This window comes from Lagopus muta, chromosome 6, assembly GCF_023343835.1.
Source record: "Lagopus muta isolate bLagMut1 chromosome 6, bLagMut1 primary, whole genome shotgun sequence".
Classification (NCBI taxonomy): Eukaryota; Metazoa; Chordata; class Aves; order Galliformes; family Phasianidae; genus Lagopus; species Lagopus muta.
This window is the reverse complement of record NC_064438.1, coordinates 59,157,688-59,179,135: the sequence shown is the minus strand read 5'-3', so window position 1 is coordinate 59,179,135 and position 21,448 is coordinate 59,157,688. Positions and strand designations below refer to the sequence as shown.

Sequence of the window (21,448 nt, the reverse complement as noted above, 5' to 3'; positions counted from 1 at the left end):
GAGCAGAGGGGCACGCTGTGCCTGCCCTGCTGCCCTGTGTGCCCAGTCACCAACACCCCCAAGAAGGCCAAGTTAGAGGTAAACACTGATAACTCCCCAGGCTGTTCATAAAGATGTACTTCAAAATAACTCAAAGGAGGATGCTTACCTTCTGGAATGGCTGCCCAGAGAGGTGGGGTCTCTTCTGGAGATACGCAGCTCCTCTGGGTGCTTTCCTGTGCACCCTGCTCTGCTGCAGGGGATTGGGCTGGGGGAGCTCCAGAGGTCCCTCACAACTCCTGTGGCTCTGGGGTTCTCTGAGAGGCTTTTTGTACGCTCTGGACCTATGAAAATCATTTCCTTGTAGCTAGAGCTCTCTACAAGCTCTTCAGGCCAGGAGATGTGTCCTCAGCCACCCGTAGAAGGCAGCAGCCTGCTGTGAGCTGTGCTCCAGCTTTACAAAGAAAAAAACAGAGGTGGCTGCTGAGCCCTCCACCAGGCACAGCTCAAACCTTTCCCAGCTCCAACAAGGAGTTTGCAGGCATTTATGAGGATTTCCTTCTCTCCTCACCAGCTGGTTTCATCAGTTGGAACTTCTTTCTTCCCAGCAGTCCCGGCCCCATCCATGTCCCTGCAGAATGCTCCCACCCCTGGGGATGTGCCACGTCCAGCCCTGAATTGGCTCCACTTGGGGCTGTGACCCCTGGCTGCTGCTGCCTCCCTGTTTGGTGTTTATCTACGTGAGTATTTTTCACCTCTGTTTCACACCAGTCCTCAAAATGGGGAAAATAGGTACTGCTATTACCCCAATTGCATCTATTCATTTTCCTGGGATATTCTTATTGCCTGCATCCATTACACTAAAAATAACTGCGATGAGCTCATTTAATTTTAGCCTATGAGTCTCTGTATGAATATTTATAACACTCTACATTATAAATGCATAAAAGTTCCAGGCTCTGAAAACATGATGGCAGACCCCAGGGGAATAGAAACTGTTTTTTTTATTTTTGTGGATTAATTTTTTTGTCCAATTTCAAGCCAGTTTCACACATCCTGGGTTCCCAATGTGACGTCTAGCACTGACTGTTTAAACTGCTTAAAAGATTTTATGATGTTTTGTGCTCAATGAACACAGACTAAGTTTGCATGCAAAGAAGAGGGAACGTTTCGAGAGGAATCCCCTGTGAGCTTATGTGAGGAAATCACACGTATCGATGTACCTTTCTGTTCACTTCTGGCTTTCTTGTCCTTTCTGTTTCCAGGTGCATGTGGAATGTCACACGTGAGCGGCCACTGCCAAAGCCAAGCCCCATGCCCATTTCAGGCATGTAGCCTGTTCTCCTCTCCAGGCTGCTGGCTCCAGCAGGGCCTTTGGAAGCCGAGCCATACAGGAGCTCTCTGAGCTCTGCTCCGAGGGCTGAGCAGTGCAGATGGGCAGAGCTGGCTCATGTGTGGTCACAGACATTATATGTGGTGACAGGTGTAGTGCACGGTGACAGGCACGGGGTATGGTGACAGACATGGGGCATGGTGACAGAGATGGGGCATGGTGACAGACATGGAGCATGGTGACAGACATGGGGTATGGTGACAGACATGGGGTATGGTGACAGGCATGGGGCATGGTGACAGTCATGGGGTATGGTGACAGACATGGGGCATGGTGACACACATGGGGTATAGTGACAGACATGGGGTATGGTGACAGACATGGGGCATAGTGACAGACATGGGGTATGGTGACAGACATGGGGTATGGTGACAGACATGGGGCATGGTGACAGACATGGGGTATAGTGACAGACATGGGGTATGGTGACAGACATGGGGCATGGTGACAGACATGGGGCGTGGTGACACACATGGGGCATGGTGACAGGCATGGGGTATAGTGACAGACATGGGGTATGGTGACAGACATGGGGCATAGTGACAGACAAGGGGCATGGTGACAGACAAGGGGCATGGTGACAGACATGGGGCATGGTGACAGACATGGGGCATGGTGACAGGCACGGCCCACCATCCCTGCCATGGTGCAGGGTGACCGTCACAGCGCATGGTGACAGGTGTGGTTCATGGTCACAGATATGGTGCATGGTGACAGCCTGGTTCATGGCTGCAGTGCCCTACCAGTCTACAGCTCCTACATAGGGCTGGCTTTGAGGGGCCGTGTTCCTGAGCTGTTAAGTGTGGGCTGAAGGGTAGTTAGATTCTTACTGGGAAAGAAGTTCCACTGTAGCCTAATCGCATGTGTAAAGGCTGTTTAGGAATAGCCAGGTGGGCTTCTACAGGGAGACATCTGTTCCAAATATTTTCTGTACCGTTGCACTGGGCGCATGAAGCAGACGAAGATGCCTGTAGTGCTCCGGGGCTTAAAACACTCTCCTGCCAGAAGCGTTAGGAGAATATTTCCCTGAGGCAAGATTTTGTGCACTTAAGCTCCCAAGCACAAGCACCCAGAGCAGCAGCTCGTGGTTCTCAGGGAACCCCACCTTAGCAGGACATGCCTGGCTCCTGCATGTGCCACCACATCAGCCCACCTCCCCACTCCCACACCCTGTTTTCCTCTTGAAAGCAATCTCAGCAGAGAGGAGATGTGTACTCTTCTTTGACTCAATCATTTCTGTTCCATCAGCGCACGGTGGCGGATCAGCCAATTGGAGTGAGGTTGTTTGGTACTTGAGCATAAGAGCCAGGATATGAAAAACTCTTGAATTAAAGCCTTTTTCTTTGCAGGTCACTTGGAAGAAATAAGTTATAAAATGAAGAAGTGGGAGTAAGGAGCTACAGGCTCTGCAACGCATGTATCAGAGAAACGTGACAAATTTTAAAGCAGCATATGCATGCTACATTCAAAATCCTGTGAACAAATAATAGGATTTGTGCAGAGAACCCTGTGTATTTCTCAGAGAAAAAAAAATTGTGAAGGAAAGCGTGGTCTAACACAACTCATTTCTTAATCTAAGTTTGTGTGGTGGGATCTACCCCTTTGTAATGCTCCGCTTTTATGCAACACTGGCAGCTTTGCTAAGAGCCCTCTAGAAAGTGCCTTGCTTTGAGAAACACTTTCCCCTTTGTGTGTGCACACCCCTGCAGGGCAGCAGGAGCCCGTGCACAGGCAGTCGGGTCTCAGCAGTGCTCACCAGCTCTGAGATGCTGTTTGGGCATGTTCCCTGCTTGCTGCTTTCCCTGATCTCTCGTGTTTCTATCACTGGGGCAGAGGCTCCAGCTGTGGATTTGGAGCCTGACTCTACTGTGTCCCCTTGATATCTTCTGAGGTGCAAGGAGAAATTTCCCCCATTACTGTGCCCTTGGGAATGCTTGATGAGTGGCAGCAGAGGGGTGCCCTGCAGTGCCAGCTGCTACCCTGGGATGGGCAGAGGGGAGACCTGAAGGTTGTCCCAGGGGCACCTCCTCTCCTCTCCTCTCCTCTCCTCTCCTCTCCTCTCCTCTCCTCTCCTCTCCTCTCCTCTCCTCTCCTCTCCTCTCCTCTCCTCTCCTCTCCTCTCCTCTCCTCTCCTCTCCTCTCCTCTCCTCTCCTCTCCTCTCCTCTCCTCTCCTCTCCTCTCCTCTCCTCTCCTCTCCTCTCCTCTCCTCTCCTCTCCTCTCCTCTCCTCTCCTCTCCTCTCCTCTCCTCTCCTCTCCTCTCCTCTCCTCCCCTCTCCCAAGGGCCCACAGGCTGCTGCCTTCCTCCCCTCAGCAGAGCACATCTGGAAGGCCTGACATCCCCCCAGCTGCCTTCCCTTGGATATCTGCTCACTTTTGTTGGTGGCTCACCATGAGCTGCCCTGTGTGACCTCTTCCACCCAGAGCTGAGAGCACAGAGCACTGTCACTGTTACTCTTAAGAACTCAGTGTTTCAGGCAATAATGCGAATCAATACATGCATTGCAACAGATGATGACCTCTCTATAGGTTTAGGAATTTTACATCCTTCTCTCTTCTCTGCTTTTTATTAAGTCTAATTACCTGATCTATAGTTCCAAATAAGAATCAATGGGACTATATTACAACAAATTATTGTTGATTCTCTTTTTTAGGAAGGATCAGAAAGTGTTATTGAATATGACACTTCTAATTACATAAAGAAAATTAGCTTTCCATTAGAGCTTGGGAGCTAGGAGCCAATCCATTACCAAGGTTCAGTTCATATTCTGCTGAGGATGTAACCTTTCTGTTTTCCTCATATTTAGGATTTTTCCCACACTTTCACAGTGAGGTTTTGGTGCCAGAGTTTGTGAGATTGCACCCTGGCTGCAGTGATAGATATGCAGAGGTGTGCTCCGTGGGACTCTGCAGTGTGCTGTTGCTCCCATTTGCAGTGTGTTCCATCCGATTAGCTGGATATTAATGTATTAAATGTTCTTTCCCAGTAGCACCTGTGATTTTTCAAATTTAATGAAGAGTTTTGTGTTTTCCTGAGGTACCAGGGGAGGAATGTGGGAGCTGTAGCATGGTTTGCTGCCAGGACTCAATGCCTGCAGGGCAGCGGCCTTCCCTCCTCCAGAAGAACTGCTGGTCCCTCATTTTTCTCTCCCCCCTGAACTCTCTGGGTCTTCATCTCACTTGCTAAAAGTAGGTGTCCACACATGCTAAGTGTGGAATAAAGCACTCCTGGGGCTGGCACGTCCTGTAGAACATCCATCTGAGCTCTGAAGCTACAGCAGGGAGATGGGATGTTTTGTAGGGCATCCCGAACAGGACTGAATGCCTTACAGTCAGGCAGCTGAATTTAGCCACTAGCTTTTCTCATCTATCCACCTCATCCAGGATTTTATTGTCTTATGCTTTGACACTGATGGCTTCGTCCCCTGTGTGCAGTAAGGCTGTAGCTGCCCACTGAGCCCATTCATACAGGACAAGCATCTCACATGGGTCTCCAGCTTCCTGCTCCCCTGGTGCAGTGCCTACAGAACCTGATGCTGAGATACATTACTCTTTCTCTTAATATCCTTCCTGACACTCTTACTTGCTGAAAAAAATTAAGCTACGAGAAAGTACGAATGAGTAATGGATTATGAAACACCAAAATAATCTTTTTTTATCTAGTCTGCTCTGTGGTCACCTTGTATCCTGTGCAGCATAAACTAAAATGAGCTACAAAAAACACAGCACAAGGTCAGGCAGGCACAGCCCATGGAGGCTGGAACTGAGTCCACCGTGTGCACGTTACTCAGCTCTACCAGAGCCACCTCTCCAATAATGTCCCCCTCCACACACACACAGTTTCTGGTAGCAGAGTTAAGCCCAGCTTTGTAGGGTTGTTTAGGAAAGGTCAGGGCTAAACCAGAATGATTGGTGAAGGAAAAAACTGAGGTTCCTGCTGAGGGGCGGCCAGCAGCGGGGGCAACTTGTGGCAGCAGGGGGGAAATCCTGGGCCCCTTCCTTGTGAATCATAAATCACAGAACGGCCCAGGTTGGAAGGGACCTCAAGGATCGTGAAGCTCCAACCCCCCTGTGCCATGCAGGGCCACCAACCTCCCCATTTCACAGCAGCCCAGGCTGCCCAGGGCCCCATCCAACCTGGCCTTGAACACCTCCAGGGATGGACGGGGCATCACAGCCTCTCTGGCAGCTGTTCCAGCACCTCACCACTCTCACAGCACACAACTTCCCCTGACATCCAACCTCAATCTGCCCTCCCTCAACTTCAAACCATTTCCCCTTGTCCTGCTGTTCTCCACCCTTTCCAAGAGTTGGCTCCCCTGCTCATTCTCTCTTCCAAAGAGTTGTCCTCCTCTATGGGCATGGGGCACTGCAGGCAGCTGGGAGGGGGCTGTGTGGGTCACTGCCTATGGTATCACCATGTAACTGCCTCGAGGGGTTTGAAAACCAACAAATTACTCCGGTGGTCCTGGATTTCATCTCAAGAGGATTATTTTAATGAAGGAAATTGTTTATTTCTTTTTCTTTTAGGCTGTGTTTGCCACTTTCCGTGGTCTCTCATTTTGTGTCAGGTGTGCTTGAAGATCTGACACTGCTGGAAGTGTTGGAACGGGGAAACATGGAATATGTGAGCATCCTTTAATCACTTGGCAACTGTGGCAAGAGGGAAAAGACAATAATGGAGAAAAGAAATCAGAAAAATAACTGTGCTTTTAAAGTGCCTATGGAAGGGAAGCGTGACACACAGACACACTGCTTCATTTATTATGCACAAGATATGGCATGCTGAGCTGCTAATGAGATAGCAATTTGGAGGTCTGGGAAGTACTGGCTGTGCTCATGCCTACAAGAACCAATGGAAACCAATGAGTGAAGTTTTACAAGGTATCAGAGTAAGAATTATGGAAACTGCTGTGCCTAGATGAGATGGCTGGGTCTTGCAGCAGAGCCTCCATTCTTCTTAAGGCTTAAAACTGTGAAATGTGTGCACAGCGTCTCTGCCAAACTGAAAAAAGAGCCATTTTAAATGACCTCTCGGTGAAACCCCTGCTTTTGTAATTACACGAGTTGATGTGTGCAGTACTGAGAGAGAGTGACAAATGGTGATTGGTGGGAGCAAAATAGAAACAGAAAACTGGGAGTATAGTAGAAGAAAATTCAGTACGCAATCCTAACTTCCCTGAAGAAGGGGAGGATGAATGTGCTTGGAGTGCAAAGGCAAAGAGACACAGCTTCCCTGCTTGCCCTAATGCAAAAACATGTAGCCATTTTCATTTCTGAGTTGGAACTTCATAAATACTTTAAATTATCGAGTTCCCACTGTTTCATGTTTGCATTCCAAGAAGATTTGTGTGAACATCACCTTGCATGAATTGCTCTCCAAACAGACTTTGGCATCTGTGATTGCTTGCCCCGCTGTGGAACGAAGCCGGTGTGACCTGACTTGCTCTGTCTGCTGTGAGCAAGGAACACTCCTGGATTACTTATGTGAAAAAACAGCCACGTTGAGCTGAATACCTCTGAAGACAAAAAGTTTTGCTTATGGCTATTAAAGAATCAAATAAAATAAATCACTTAAGCTGAATAAATCATTGATTATGGGTTACACGAGTGCTCCTCATTATTGGCTCCCTGGTGAGGAGAAAAGGACAATTTTATGTGATCTGACTGCTCAATTTGCAGTCTGGATCCGGCCCCAGGGCTTCCCAGAAATAAGTTACTGGGTGGGAAAATGAAGGTAGGCAGCGGCCCAGTGCACAGCACACGGCACTGTGACATGTGCCACTCACTGCTGCTGGCCTGGGAGTGCCAGGGCTGCTGTGACAGTGCTGTGTGTCTGGGGCTCATCCCATACACACCCCAGGGATGGAGCCTTCTCCACCTCAGTGCCCCAGGAGCCCCTGGGTGCTGTGAGCATCCTCCAGCTGCCAGCCCTGCACTGGGATCATTGGGAGCAAAAGGAGAGACAGACAAAGTCCCTGTTCCTGATGCTCCATCCCTGGAGGTGTTGAAGGCCAGGTTGGATGGGGCCCTGGGCAGCCTGGGCTGCTGTGAAATGTGGAGGTTGGTGGCCCTGCATGGCACAGGGGGGTTGGAGCTTCGTGATCCTTGAGGTCCCTTCCAACCTGGGCCATTCTGTGGTTCTATCAAGTTGGGTGGCTCAGAGTGACCTCTGCACCTCACCATGCTGGTAGGAGCCCCAGCTGCCCAGGCAGCCCAGAACATGTAATAGATAATATGCATTTATTTCAGCCTTGGATCGAGGAAGTGCATACATAAAAACTTAGGCCCTTACAGCTTCTGGATTGATGATGCAGTCTCAAAATCGGAGGCTGTCTCTGGCAAGAGAGAGCAAAAAGCTGCTGGCAAAAAGGTATTAACTTCACTATGCTGCATTTTATGAGGTAACAAAGAGTGTCTTGGTTCTGTGCCTTGAAAGTAAATAGAACAATATTTCAGTCCTCCTTATTCAGTTGTCCAAATGCACATAACCGATTTTTGCAGATAAGGATTTATGTTCACTTGTCAGCAACTAATAAAGTAGAGCAATTGAGACTGCCATTTATTTCAGTGCTGTTGCCTTTGCTTCAGCATCCTTGTGTACACTGCGTGGTGCCTGCCTTCAGGTTTTACTGAGCAATATGCTCCCTTGGCAGATTTGGGATTGCTGTGTGCTGTGTGTCCCACTGGTGGTGTTCAGAGGGGTCTGCAGAGCAGCTGGCTGCCCGGGCCCTGCGTACACCTGGCTTGGCCTCGCGGAGCAGCAGCTCTAGGCACAGCTGGGGCACAGGACAAGGACTGCTCTTCCCTTCCTCACCAGACCCACGCTGACCTCCAAGGGCTGCACCTGTCAGTCTAATTCTTCAAGTGTCTGCTGGTAGTCATTACAGGATACATAGATTCCTGAACTAAACTGGGCTTAAATCATTCCTTTGACTCTCTTTGCTTGTTTTTCAGTCTGAGACTTAGTTCTGCTTGGGGCATTTCCTATATGACTCAGCAGCAGGGTGTCGATTTAATAACCTCTGAGACAGGGAGACCTCTCTCTGGAAGGGCCCTAAATTACACAGAATCACACAGAATCACAGAATTGTAGGGGTTGGAAGGAACCTCCAGGGATCATTGTGTCCAACCCCCAAATTACTACAGCCTGCACCAGAATCCCAGGGCACTGCCATTCTTGTTGTTTTTTTCTATTTTCCGTTTGGATTTGTTTCTAATGGATGCACATTCCAGTGGTTGGTCATGGAGACTCCTGCATTAATGTTCTTCTGTTGCAGCTCCACACAGAACTAGATGAGAAATACCAGATGTGCAGTGCTCTTGCCAGTATCAATCCATGTCATTTTCTGTGTTTGTGAACTCTGCATGAAGATGAAATAAAGTTATCAGACTGCACATGGGATACTTGCACATATTAACATCTGCCAATGCTGTTGGTGGCACCGTCAGCAGGAGATCCTTTGGAGCCCTTCCTCATCTACTGCGTGTCAGGAATGATGGTGCATCGACTGCAAAGGGGATCTGCCAATGGGTCCAAGTGATCAGAAAATCTCTGGCTACATCCCCTACAGTGCTCAGCTCATGTGGCAATGGGTGCTGCAGAGGTGATGGGCACCGCAGTGCTGGGCTCTGGGCACTGTGGAGGTGAATGATGAGCACTGCAAAGCTGAGCCTTGGGCATCATGGAGCCAGGCAATGAACGCATACAGCCCTGAAGGGGCACGCAGACTTTGTCACACAGCAAGACCACGTGTGGGCATGCAGGCAGCCAGCACAGGGTTCTCGATTCCTTTGTCAGCATAATTCAGAAAGAAAAGAGGCTTCTACGCTTCAGTGGCCCAGTTTTTAAAGATTATTTTTTCATGTTTTATTCAGCTGGAATTTATATTACAGCTACTAGTTCCTTGGGAGGAAATATAAATCGATCCAGACTAACACTGGCCGGTTCATCCTCAGAACTGTCTTTATAAAGAATTACTCTGCAGAGACAGAGCGCAGCAATGTTAGCAGAAGAGCTGCTGAAAAGCCCTGGGGGTCCTTGCAGCTGCTAGCTCAGAGTCTGGTTTACGGCTACTTTGTTCTCATCTAATGTTAATGGCACTGCACTAATTTCTGAGGATCACCACTGAAGAGCAACTGAGGATGAGACCGCTGGGATCCTGATCTGGCGTCACTGTTGGTGAAGGATGAGCTGGTAGGGAAAGGGCTGCCATGCCCACTTAGGTCTGGGAAGCAGAATTCTGAGAATGCTTTTGCTCCAGGTCTTTTTTAGAGAAAGTTTCAAAGGAACTGAAGAACGTTTATGGTTTACTCAGAATGCTGCAACCTTTTCTATACATTTTTTCTAGCACGTATACATTCTTTATTCTTCTAATATCATCCCATCAAAGTTTCCTGATGGAAATTCCTTCAGATTTGCTTTTATAAAAGTTGCAAAATGAAGCCGGTGTTGAAAGATTGGAACTTCTCTATGCACGTATTTGTTTTCATGACATAATTCATCTTGATAAAGAAGTGCAACTATGTCCAATTGAAATGCACGTCCCAGGTGCCAGCAGCTAGGGGAGGAGCAGTGAGAAACCTCAACTTCTGTGGTTTATATTGCAGGGGATGATTCTGAAGCACAAGTGGTGAAAAAAATGAACTCAACTTTGCTTCTGAATAGCAGTGGCCAATGTGTCTGTCCATCGGTATTTACTGAGGGGGAGAAAAGGACAACAGGTAAGCGACTTTTTTGGATGCACTGTAAGTAAAGCTGAAGGCTGGAGGAGATCCCGGGTTTGGTGTTTGTGCAGACGCAGGGATTGTCCTGGTGTAGAATCACCCACATTCACCTGACCACTGCAGCTCTGCCCTGCGCAGTGCCCTGCTGTGCCCAGTGCTGGCACTCATCCTTTGCCTCATGGACTTCACGTTTTGGCCGTTCTCCTTCTGCGATGACTGAGCCCATGTGGGCTGTGAGCAGACAAAGCTGTGAAGTGAGCCCTGCCAGGATGCCTGCTCCTGTTACTGACTGCAGAGCTCAGGGCTTGATGATTACAAAAGTTTCTGGGGAATTACAGTATTAACCTCTGCCTACATCTCTGTTGTCTGTGGTTTTCTTCCCTCCCAGTTGTCCTTTTCCCTTCAACAGCTTTGTTCTTCTCCTCATGTTTATTCCTGGGGTGTTTGCGGATGTCAGTCATATCCTTACTCAACCATTGAGTTGGTGTTTATGCCACACTCAATAAGTCAGAAACTTCTTGTTGCCCCTGGTGGAATGCCCTGCCCGCTCTCCTTGTCCTGCTTGACATCAGTTCTGTGTGATGCTTTCCCTGCACAGCTTTATACATTATTCCAGTAGAGTTTTCTCTGGAGATTTGTGCAGTGGAATTATAATGGAATAGGTGGGGGCTGCCCGTCACAGCTTCCCAGAACACACTCTCTCTTTACAGAACATTTCCCTGTTAGCATTCATCTTTTCTCATGCTAGTTAGGAACCCTGCAGGGCTACCTGGTGAGCAGCAGTTGATACAAATACATTTCAAATCATTGGATTTTGAAATACAGCATAAGCCCAGCACATCTGCAGAAGCAGCTCTCTGTGAAAGGTGTGCTGCAGGTCAGAGCTCGGCTGCAGTCACTGCTGAGTGGAGGTCCAACACTTGTCCACCTGGAGCAGCAACATGTGTGAGAGTGCCTAAAAAGGGCAGTGAGGCCATGGCACTGCCTGGAGCTGTGGGTGCCCCATTGCTGGAGGTGCAAAAGGCTGTGGATGGGCCCTGGGAAGCCTGAGCTGGGAGGCACCCAGCCCGGGGCAGGGCTTGGGGTTCCTTCCAACCCAGCATCAATAGGACAAGGGGAATGGTTTTAAAGTGAGACAGGGGAGGTTTGGGTTGGATATGAGGAGGAAGTTTTTCAGCCAGAGGGTGGTGAGGCACTGGCACAGGTTGCCCAAGGAGGCTGTGGATGCCCCATCCCTGCAGGCATTCAAGGCCAGGCTGGATGTGGCTCTGGGCAGCCTGGGCTGCTGGTTGGTGACCTGCACACAGCAGGGGGTTGCAGCTGGATGAGCACTGTGCTCCTTTGCAACCCAGGCCATTCTATGGTTCTATGATTCTATGGTTCCATGATTCTATGATTCTGTGGTTCTAAGATTCTGAAGACTGAGCTGGGGCTCAGTGCTGCCAGGGGCTCCATTTGGTTTATTGGGCATCCCACAGGGTGTGTGGTGAGCTCTGGGGATGCAACACAAGGATGTGTGGGGCGGCAGGGCAGGGCTGCAGCTCTGTTCCACCAGACATGGCAGAGCCCATCCCTGGGTCTCCAACACTCATCCCATCTGCCACCAAGACAGATTCATCAGAGCTGCCTTCCACACTTGCTTTCCATTCTGATATGACCCTGCAGGACTGCCCGCCTCACCCCATGGGGTACACTGTGATTTCAGGTCAGTAATTCAGAGCTGGACAGTTAATTCTGAAATGAAATATAATTAATTTTTCTCATTCTCCACATCCCCCATCCCCCCATCCCCCCAGAGTTCCTGGGTGTTCGGTGAGGCAGCACCAAGCAGAACTGCTGCGGCCATCCTGCTGCTCTGTGCCATGCATTGAGCTGCACTGCCTGAGAGGTGTTGTGTGGAAGGAAGATTTCTCCAGGCTGCACACCGGTATTGTTTTCAGAAAAAAAATACTATTTGTAATAATGTTTGTGTCTCAAAAATAATTAAGTTGGCAGGAAGCTAAAAAGAGAATGGAATGAAGAGGTTTGAGGGCTGGTTTCCAGTTCTCATTTCTCTGTCTTTATCTCACAAGTAAAGACTGCACACAGGTGTCAAATGAGAAGACTGCTCATAATTACACTCCTTAAACACTTAATAACATTTTCTTAAATTAATATATTCCCCATCTGTGTAGCATTGAAGACATTCAGCTCATAATATTGCCTAGTTTATCAGTGTCAAATGACACATACTCAATCCATTGGAGAATATTATCAACAGATAGAGTCTTAACGTGCATTATTGCTCATTCAGCTAATGAGTATGATTCAGGCTAGTACTTATAATTAATAACAGGACTAAAATACCAGTTATGATGGTGGTGCTAAGGTAGCTTTTGCAGAAGCACAAGGAAGCCCAGCAGCAGCAATAGCTGAGTCCCGGGTCCTTCAGCCAGGATTAGTGTGTTTGTGAGGAGCTGCTGCAGTGGAACATTGTAGCCAGCTAGGAAACAACTTATTTGTTTCTATTTCGCTTCCCATCTCTCTCTCTCTCTCTCTCTCTCTCTCTCTCTCTCTCTCTCTCTCTCTCTCCTTCCTTCCTTCCTTCCTTCCTTCCTTCCTTCCTTCCTTCCTTCCTTCCTTCCTTCCTTCCTTCCTTCCTTCCTTCCTTCCTTCCTTCCTTCCTTCCTTCCTTCCTTCCTTCCTTCCTTCCTTCCTTCCTTCCTTCCTTCCTTCTCTCTTTCTCTCTTTCTCTCTTTCTATCAGACTTGAACGATCTGCACCTAAAGGAATTTAAGAAGTGCTCCCCAGAGCACAGCCCCGCTTTAGCCCCCTGAAGGAAGGGTCTGACTCTGCTCTTGGCCTCTCCTGACTCCCACACATGTTAACATTCCATGGGATTTATATCACAGAACCACAGCATGGCCTGGGTTGCAAAAGAGAACAGTGCTCATCCAGCTCCAACCCCCTGCTGTGTGCAGGTCGCCAACCAGCAGCCCAGGCTGCCCAGAGCCACATCCAGCCTGGCCTTGAATGCCTGCAGGGATGGGGCATCCACAGCCTCCTTGGGCAGATTTGACAGGCCCTGTGTCTGAACGCATGGCTTTTGTTAAGGAGTGTCTTGTGGCAGCAGCAGCAATTACATGGCAATACTTGCACATGGGTACAGCTGATGGTGCCCCGGAATCAGGACACAGACAAGGTTATGTTCAAGGTCCCTCCTACGCTTTTATCACCCTGAGTCACGCAAAAACCGTGGTCTGTTTTCTACTTAGGCATTTGTATCTGATGAAAGCACATCTCCTCAGCTCTCCCGCTGCAGGATTAGCCCATGGCTGGTCTAGGGAGAGTGATTATTGCTCAGTGGCAATAGCGAGCAGAACAGGCAGCACGCTGCCTACCCACGGGGATTGGCGTCGCCATCCACAAATCCCAGAGGTGCAGACAGGGCAGACAGCAGTGGGAGCAGTGACACACACACCTCCATGGAGAACCTGTGCTGTCAGCGGGTGTGTGCTGGGCAGGCAGCCCTGTGCTGGGGCTGGAGGCGCTGTGACCCCTCTCTGCCTTGCTCATATGGGCTCGGGACGGGCATCAGAGCAACTTCCACCCTGCTGTGCCACAGGCACTGCTGCCTCTCTGCTGTTGTGTTGGAGCTGCAGAGATCCTGGCGGGCAAAATATACTCCTGGGTTGTTCTATTTTTACTTTTATACTTTATTGCTCTGTATTCTGAGGTCTCTTTGCTTTGTTATATTGCTTATCCATGTGAGAAAAATATCTGCGAGGAAGAATGTCAGAGCAATAGGAATGACAGTTTTGTTTTTGCTCAATTCCTGGTGTTTGGGGACTTTTGGGGGCTTGTTTTTGTTGTGTTTTGGTTTTGGTCTTGTAATTGCATACTTATCACTGCTGAGTCCAGGCTGTGTGCCAGCCATTGGGCCTTTTTTTTTCCAGCTGATGGAAATTTTTTGTAATGACATTTTTTAGTGAAAGTGAAATACAGGTGGGAGTGGGGGAAATTATCATGCGGTACAGCACAGAGCGGGCCGGCTCCTGCACCCCTCCCAAGCCAAGCCCTGGCCTGAACAGCTATGCACCACTGCATCATGTAGAGCTGCTCACAGCCATGCTGGGAACACCTCCAGCCCACCATGCACATCTCGGAGTGCCTCAGTGCTGATTTCAACAAGGGGCTCTGGGTGCTGATGACTGCCTGCCAGCATGACCTGCCTGGCAGAGCGAGTGTTCTCATATAGCACTTTTTTTTTTGAGGCAGAATAACAAAGGACTTGTGAAAGCAGGTAAAATAAGAGCATTTTTCCCTTCAGCAGCATCTTTCATTCTCCTTTCCCAGCAGGATCTAGCAGATGGCTGCTGTGAAGGGAAGGAGCCAGGTGATGGAGATGTCAATGGGGTGCAGCACATATGATCCTCAGGGTCCCTGCTGCCCCTTGGCTGGCCCCAGCTGCAGGGTGCTATGTCCCTGGATGTCCTTGGAGACCCCATTCCAGTGCCTGCCCCACAGCCACCTCCAGGTGCTGCCCCACCAGGGTGACCATAGCTCCTTGACCCTCAGGGGTACAGAGCCCTGTGTGACACTGGAAGGTTCTCGGATCTGGGTCTGCCTTTGCCACCACCAGAAGCATCAGTCCTGCTGACAGAGCTGCAGTTGAACTGGAAAGGGAACATGGATAGTACAGCACAGGTAGGGGCAGCCTGAGCCCAGCAGTGTGGGTCTGGAGTTGCTCAGCCCTGAGGTAAGTGGGGGTGGATGAAGGAGGCTCTGCGGGGGCCTCACAGACAGCAATGTAAGCTGCTCATGGGGCTGTGTGTCATCCTGCAGCCTCCCTGCCCCAAGGCAGGTTCCTTGGGTTTGGCCCAGAAACAACAGTGATTAGGCAAATATACAGCTCTTACACTGTCACCAGGAAAAAGTATACAACCGTCGCTCCATTAATCTATTTACAATAGTCTACTAGCCAACAAAATATGTTTGAAGTACAAATTAAAAAACCAGGATGGCTGGAACAAAATACAGCCCTCGTCAGTGCAATCTAATAGACTGATTTGATGGAACAACTCATTTTATTAATTTTCTAAGCAAAAGTCCGTGGGCCTCAGTAAAACATACCAAGAAGTAAGAACTTGAGTAACTGTGGCCAGGGAGGTCACAGGATGAGTAATAGAGCTGGGCTCCTGTCCTGCTCTGCTCCATGCTCTGTGTTTGTGTGTGCCTACCACTGTCTTCAGCAGCTTCTCTTTATTTGTAACTCAAAGGGCCCATGCAATTTATTTCCCCCTCAGTATAGCCTTTACTGCATAATAAATAGCAAAGTCAGTGATTACTGTTTGAACCCAGTGACTGTAAGACTAATGTGGCTTACAAATTTAATTAAAATGGAGGCTTCACGGGGGAATTAATGGAGACTTGTCAGGAATATGCATAATGTCACTCACTTTAAGCCTATGCTTCAGATGTGATTTGAGGTGGATGGTTCACTGTGCTGTTCACTGACAGTGCAAGGTGGTCAAAGTGCTCCTGTTTTGTGCATTAACAGAGCCAAGAAAGGGAATCCTTGGAGGGGCAGTGATCTGCCCGTGTGATTCCCATTTACTGAAGCTGATTATGCTGTCTTCTCTTCCTGTTCAGAAAGCACATACAGAGAGAGTACTTTCAATGCTGAAAAACGTAAAATGCCGATTTTCTTCTTTCCTCAAAATCCTCCTTCCTTTCCCAGGATGTTCTTGACAACTCACCAGTGCCTCCCCCAGCCCGATGACTTGTCTGGCCTTTTCTTCTTCCAGGCAAAACACGCCTTCCATCCCACTTCCAGCTAAATGTAAATGTGAGCCCTGTGTGCTGCTCACGACTGTTTCTGCGTTTGACAAACGTGGGTCCTGAAGGATGTGTGAGAACTTGGCAGAGCCCAGAGATGACTCACAGCTATGAGGTATGTCCCAAAAACAGTAGGAAAAAGGAAAACAAAAGGCAATAGCAAGACACTTTTCCTATGAGAAGAGACTGAGAAGCCATATGGTTTTCAAAAAGAAGACAAAGAGGGAGATGGCAGAAACTGATCAAAATAGAGAACAAAACAACGTCCATGAAATTCGAATCACATCTTGTACAACCTGCAGCTCGCTGTGGGACATCGCTGCTATGCAAAGTTGTGCAAACCAAGAAACCAACATGATATTAGGGCAAACCAGAGCTTCTATAGTTTCTCACAGAGATTTACAAAAAAAGTCATTCTCACCTACCAGGAATTAAGACACCCTCTAGCAAAAATTATCCTGAATGAAGCCAACAGTAATGTGAGAAGACCACAGCTGACTTTACCGGCAAACTTGTATTCTGGAGCTGCTCTTCTTCTCATTTTTTCCTGCTTTACTTCACCTATGAGTACACATCCCCTTTTCTGTTCATAAGCTCTTCTCAGTACAGTTTCCACATCTGCCACATAGGCAGTGAAGCACGTGGAAGAGCTACAGGAGGAAGGGAAAATGTTGGGATCTCAGTGTCTCGTTCATCTCACTCTGGTTGCTCTGCAGCTGTGATGAACCTCCAGGCAACTCATTTTTCCCAGTAGTTCTTGATGTCCCAAGAGTTTCGTAAAAAGCCAATCTGCAGGCTCCAAGGCTGTGGTGGGTCAGGCACATATTTGCAACATTTAATTCTTGCCAATGGCAAGAGGCTGTACACAAGCCAATGGCACGGACATGGCATGGCAATTTCAGGCTACATCTGCACAGTGCATTGGGCAGAAGGGAAAGGTGTCTCAGGTCACCAAAATGGAGACTTTAGAGGGAAAAATTATGGCAATGGGGGTGCCTGTGAGACATGGGAGACTTCTGCCCTCTCACCTCCACAGAGGTGAGCCTAGTAATAATGCTTGTTCTCCCTTTATTGTTTTATTTTTCTGATGTTATGTCACAGTAAACACGTTCAGTTTTACACTAAACAAAGGTTTCCTTCTATTTGTATTTAGGGGACTTCAAAACACTTGACATGCTGAAGAGGAACAGTCTGGAGACTTCCATTAATTCATCCGATGAGAAAATGTTTGATGAATGTTGCAGCTGTACTCCTGCACTGTGTCGGAAGAAAATAATTGATGGATTTCCTCATTTTTCTACTCTGTGCAGCACACTGCCTCTGATGTGGGAGGTTCTGGAGGAGCTAGAAGCTGACAACTCCCATCCATCTCTCCTCTGCCCAACTCTCTGCAGCCTCTGTATGTATAGAGCCTGACAGCCGATATTTCAGCCCAGCATTGATTTTTCTCTTCAGACTTGAGTAACTGTAACCAAACACACAGCAACCTTTGTTTTAGCTGATCCTACCTCATTAGCTGTTGCCAACACACCTATGGCATTTGAATCACTTGGGCCAAAGCTCTGTTTCCCCCACTTACTGGAACAGAATAGTTTTTAAGAACTTAGATTGCTCTCAAAAGAGCCCACCCAGCATCCGATGTAGTACAGTATCTCAGAATGAGCAAAATGATTAGTGCTGCCTAATGTCGTCATAAGTCTCCTCCTACCTGAAAGATACAGCATGCTAAGAGCAGGTCCCAGGTCTGCGCTGTGTCATGGAGTTGTCATCTTGCTCTGGCCTGGACGTTGCTGGGCTCTGTGCTCAAGCCCTCACTGGAACATGGTCTTCTTGACCTTTTCTCTGTTGAATCCACACATAGACTGTGTTCAAATTTCAGGTCCAGCCAACCCTCCGGTGACCTTCCTCTTCCCCAGACACTGGCAGCCTCAGGCTCGGTCATGGCCTCCCCTTTGCTCAGAGTCACAGTGCCAAGGTGTTCTCATTTACACTTGAAGTCTACTTCAGCAGTAAGCAGGCTCAAGCTGGTAGATATGTCACTGCTTCTGAAGTGATGATTCTTGACCTTAGATAGCCCAGGTAAAAACACACAGCTCGATATGTAAGGAAGGAAGTAAGGAAGACTGAGGGCTATTTCATGCTTCAGCTTCCTGCTCAACTGCAAATCTACTCTTGATTTTTCTTTAGAATTGGTTCCAATTGTGTCCACAAAGATACACCATCCTGCTTGTTTTATTCATTCATAAAAATCACACATTTTCTCTCTTTTTCTTTGAAGTTCTAAATCACTGTTCCCTAAAGTAACCAAAAAGAGAGCCTAGCAGTAATTTCAGGTCTGTTTGTTTGTCAAATCACACCACTCATAGGTGAGGTGCAGGGTTTTATTATCAAACTCTTTGCAATTTCAACCAAGTTGAAGCTGGAAAGACTGACAACACAAGAAAACATACAAAGGCACTCATAGCTCAATGCAGGTAACAGGATAGATAGAAATATAGATTGCAGTGTTTATAGTTACATTTCTTTGCTATTTAAAGCCTAGAGAAAGCCATCTCTTAGGATGCTGGGTGAGGCACTCACCATTGTTCAGAAGAGTTGTACAAGACCTCAGAAAGAATGCTGCCATGCCCTTCCAATAGAAACAACTGCAGAGCAATCTTCCTCTCTGCATTCTCCAACAGAGGTTCTTTTGGGCCTCTCTGTCCCGAATTCAGCATCCTAACTAAGAGCACAGATGGCAGCATCCACCAGGTGGGTAGCAGTATTTAATCTCATGCACCATTTACAATGTGCTGCAGTCGGCAGGCTGAGCAAAGCTAATGAGACAGAAGGCTGTGGGGTGTAAGTGCAGAGAGTGGGGCACAGAGTCAACCACAGCTGTGCTGAGTGATCTGTGCTTTGCCAAAACAGCTGCTGTCATGGGCCTCCTCCTTCCTGGCCGTGGCTCTGAGTCACTTAACACAGCAAAAGAAAGAAAGAAAAAAAAAATGTAAAAATATATGTGAGCTAAGAATTGGTAGCTCTTCAGCTCTGCCCATTTGTATTATTCTAGCATCGCCATCTTCATTTTGTTTCAAAGCAATAAGCAAAAATAGACAAAGTATATGATTGTGCAGGATTACATCTCAGAACCTGCAGCTTCTCTCCCATCTAACGAGCACAAGGTGGGACACCGGAGATCAGGAAGGATTAAAACTGGACTGCATACCTCTGGCCAAAAAGAAAGAAAAATAATACCCTGGTCACACCAGCAGCCCCACCTCTGCATGGCAGAACTCCTCATGCTGGATTTCTGCCATCTTCTGCAGACTTCAAGATAATAAATTAAAAGGCCTAAAAAAAAAAAAAAAAAAAAAAGAAAGAAAAATATCCTGTCATTGTATTCATTTATTTTTCCAAAGCCAGCTCCATACATCACTAACAAATAATAAAAATCTGCGGGTTGGGTAAAAAATGTTGTCTCAAGTGTAAGCATTATATTTACAGAATTACTTTTTTTATAGATTAAAACCCAGCCTTATGGTTTTGGAATTAAACAGCCATATTTGCCAAGTGAGTCGAAAGGGCCTTGTGGAATGACATGCTGATGATGTGGATTTTCCATGTCCCACAAGACATCACTATTCCAAGCCCTTCCACAGACAAGTTACTGGCAGCCCTTACACTTGTCTCCATGCCTCATGCTCCCTGTGCCCTAAATACAACCAGAGGCAGAGCTGAACACTGACCTGCTGTGTGGTGGAAGATCCTGCTCTCAACCCCCCATCAGCTATGTGGGTTCCATCAGTGGACTGAGCTCCAAGGGGTCTTTGCAAAACAGGATACAAGGTGCATGTCTGACAAGATACCGTTCACCTGAAAGCTGAGCTCATGGGCCATCAGATCACATTCTAGAGGGAGGCTGAATTTCACAGGTATCCACAGAAGACCTCATAGATTGGGATGGCCATCTGCGTGCAAGCAGGACAAGTCAGAAAATCATTAACAATGAATAAAGATGATTAGCTGTCCAAAGCGCAGAGCTGTTACGCATTCACCTGTGGTTTGCTGAAAAAGGGAAAGAAGTGGAGCATAAAAGTGAGGCTTTGTACTGCTTTGGCTACCGAAGTGTTGAGCCAGATGTCTAGGTAGGAAGCAAGATTGGAAAGTTCTGCAGAAGAGCCATTTGGAAACTGCCTTCACTATAATCTTGATGTATGAGGTACGCTGTAGAATATAAAATCCTCTAGCTGTGAACTGTGTGAATAGGAATCAAAGAGGATAACATGGACAGAAGAGGGAGGAGAGAACGGTATTTTATATTAAAGACGCCTTCACTGTTTTCAGTCCAACTGCTTATTGGGAGAACCAAGAGACAAAGTCAGTGCTTACCAGTCTCACGTGAAAGACCCTACATGGTAGGCATCGTTATGACAGGTGAAGATTCACCGCTCGTCAGAAATCTGTGGATACTCTAAAATCACTTATAACCTGATTATGGGTTATATGCTTGGATGCAGAATAGGAAAATACATCCTTTGTTTTAGTACTTTCTTTCACCTTGCTTAATTCCAGTACAGCTGCATAGAAACTCACAGGGTCAGGGGAATGCAAACTGCATGCAGAAAGGAAGTTTGGGTCCTGAGCGCAGCAGCACCACAGCTGGGAAACACTGACATGGAAAGGGCAACTGTGTCACTGTGTGTTCACGAGGAGATCAGTGAGGGAGCAAGGTTGTGCCTGCGCCTGGTTTTGAAGGCAGCTCAAAATCTAGTGAGAGAATAACAAATAACCAGAAAAACCCCAGCTGATGAACTATCCTGCAGTGACAGATCTAAAGAGTTTCTTCTATTTTTTTTTTTTTCCAAACACAGAAATGACAACAACAATAAATCATCACTTTCATTTGTAAAAGCACCCAGCCCTAAACAGGTTTGATACTTACAGGAAAAGACCTGATAAGAACCAGAGGCAGGGCATCAATATCCTCATAAGGCAAAGGGCTTGTGATGGGGAGCAGCAACAAGAACTGTGTGGTTGGGAAGGAACTGCAAAAAGGAATGTGGAGGACGTGCAGGCTTATCTTAAGGAACACTGGAAGTTTTTCATTGCTCTCAGCTGTGGCTATTTGCTTACATTTAATTACACCTGCAGCATTATGGCAGCAGCAATGGGAATCACTAAGGAGCTCTTACTTGCAGCACTCAGGTGTGTTGTGCAAGCTGCTGTCCTTTGCAAGAACAAGCAAAACCCTCTCCCTTGGGAATTTTCACTTTACATGTTTGTATTCTTAGCTCATTAAAACATAATCATATTTCAAAAATGCCTTTTCAATCTGAAATCCAATGACTGTGACTGTAAGAGGTTTTTTTTCCTTTCTTGTGCATTGTACACAGCAGCTCATTACCTAATGGGCTCTATGAGTTTGGAATCAGCTCCACAATATGCTGCACTCTGTGAGCACCTACCAATGCACGATTCGTGCCCAGAGGAAGCTGAGCCCCCAGGGCATGGGGCTGGGCATGGCACCCAGCACTGAGCCCATTGGATGTCC

The 21,448-nt window shown here is 47.6% G+C and overlaps 1 long non-coding RNA gene across 2 annotated transcripts; it reads right to left on the bottom strand.

Moving 5' to 3' along the window:
• Positions 1-15,262: 15,262 nt before the first annotated feature.
• On the bottom strand, positions 15,263-20,950 carry LOC125695122 (uncharacterized). Of its 2 annotated transcripts, XR_007377806.1 has the most exons (4): positions 20,840-20,950; positions 19,644-19,865; positions 17,624-19,248; positions 15,263-17,380 (listed from the first exon to the last, which is right to left on the bottom strand). It is a non-coding gene; the product is annotated as an uncharacterized LOC125695122 (long non-coding RNA). The 2 variants fall into 2 exon arrangements; XR_007377805.1 differs by having other exon boundaries at positions 15,263-19,248.
• Between the last annotated feature and the right edge of the window lie 498 nt (positions 20,951-21,448).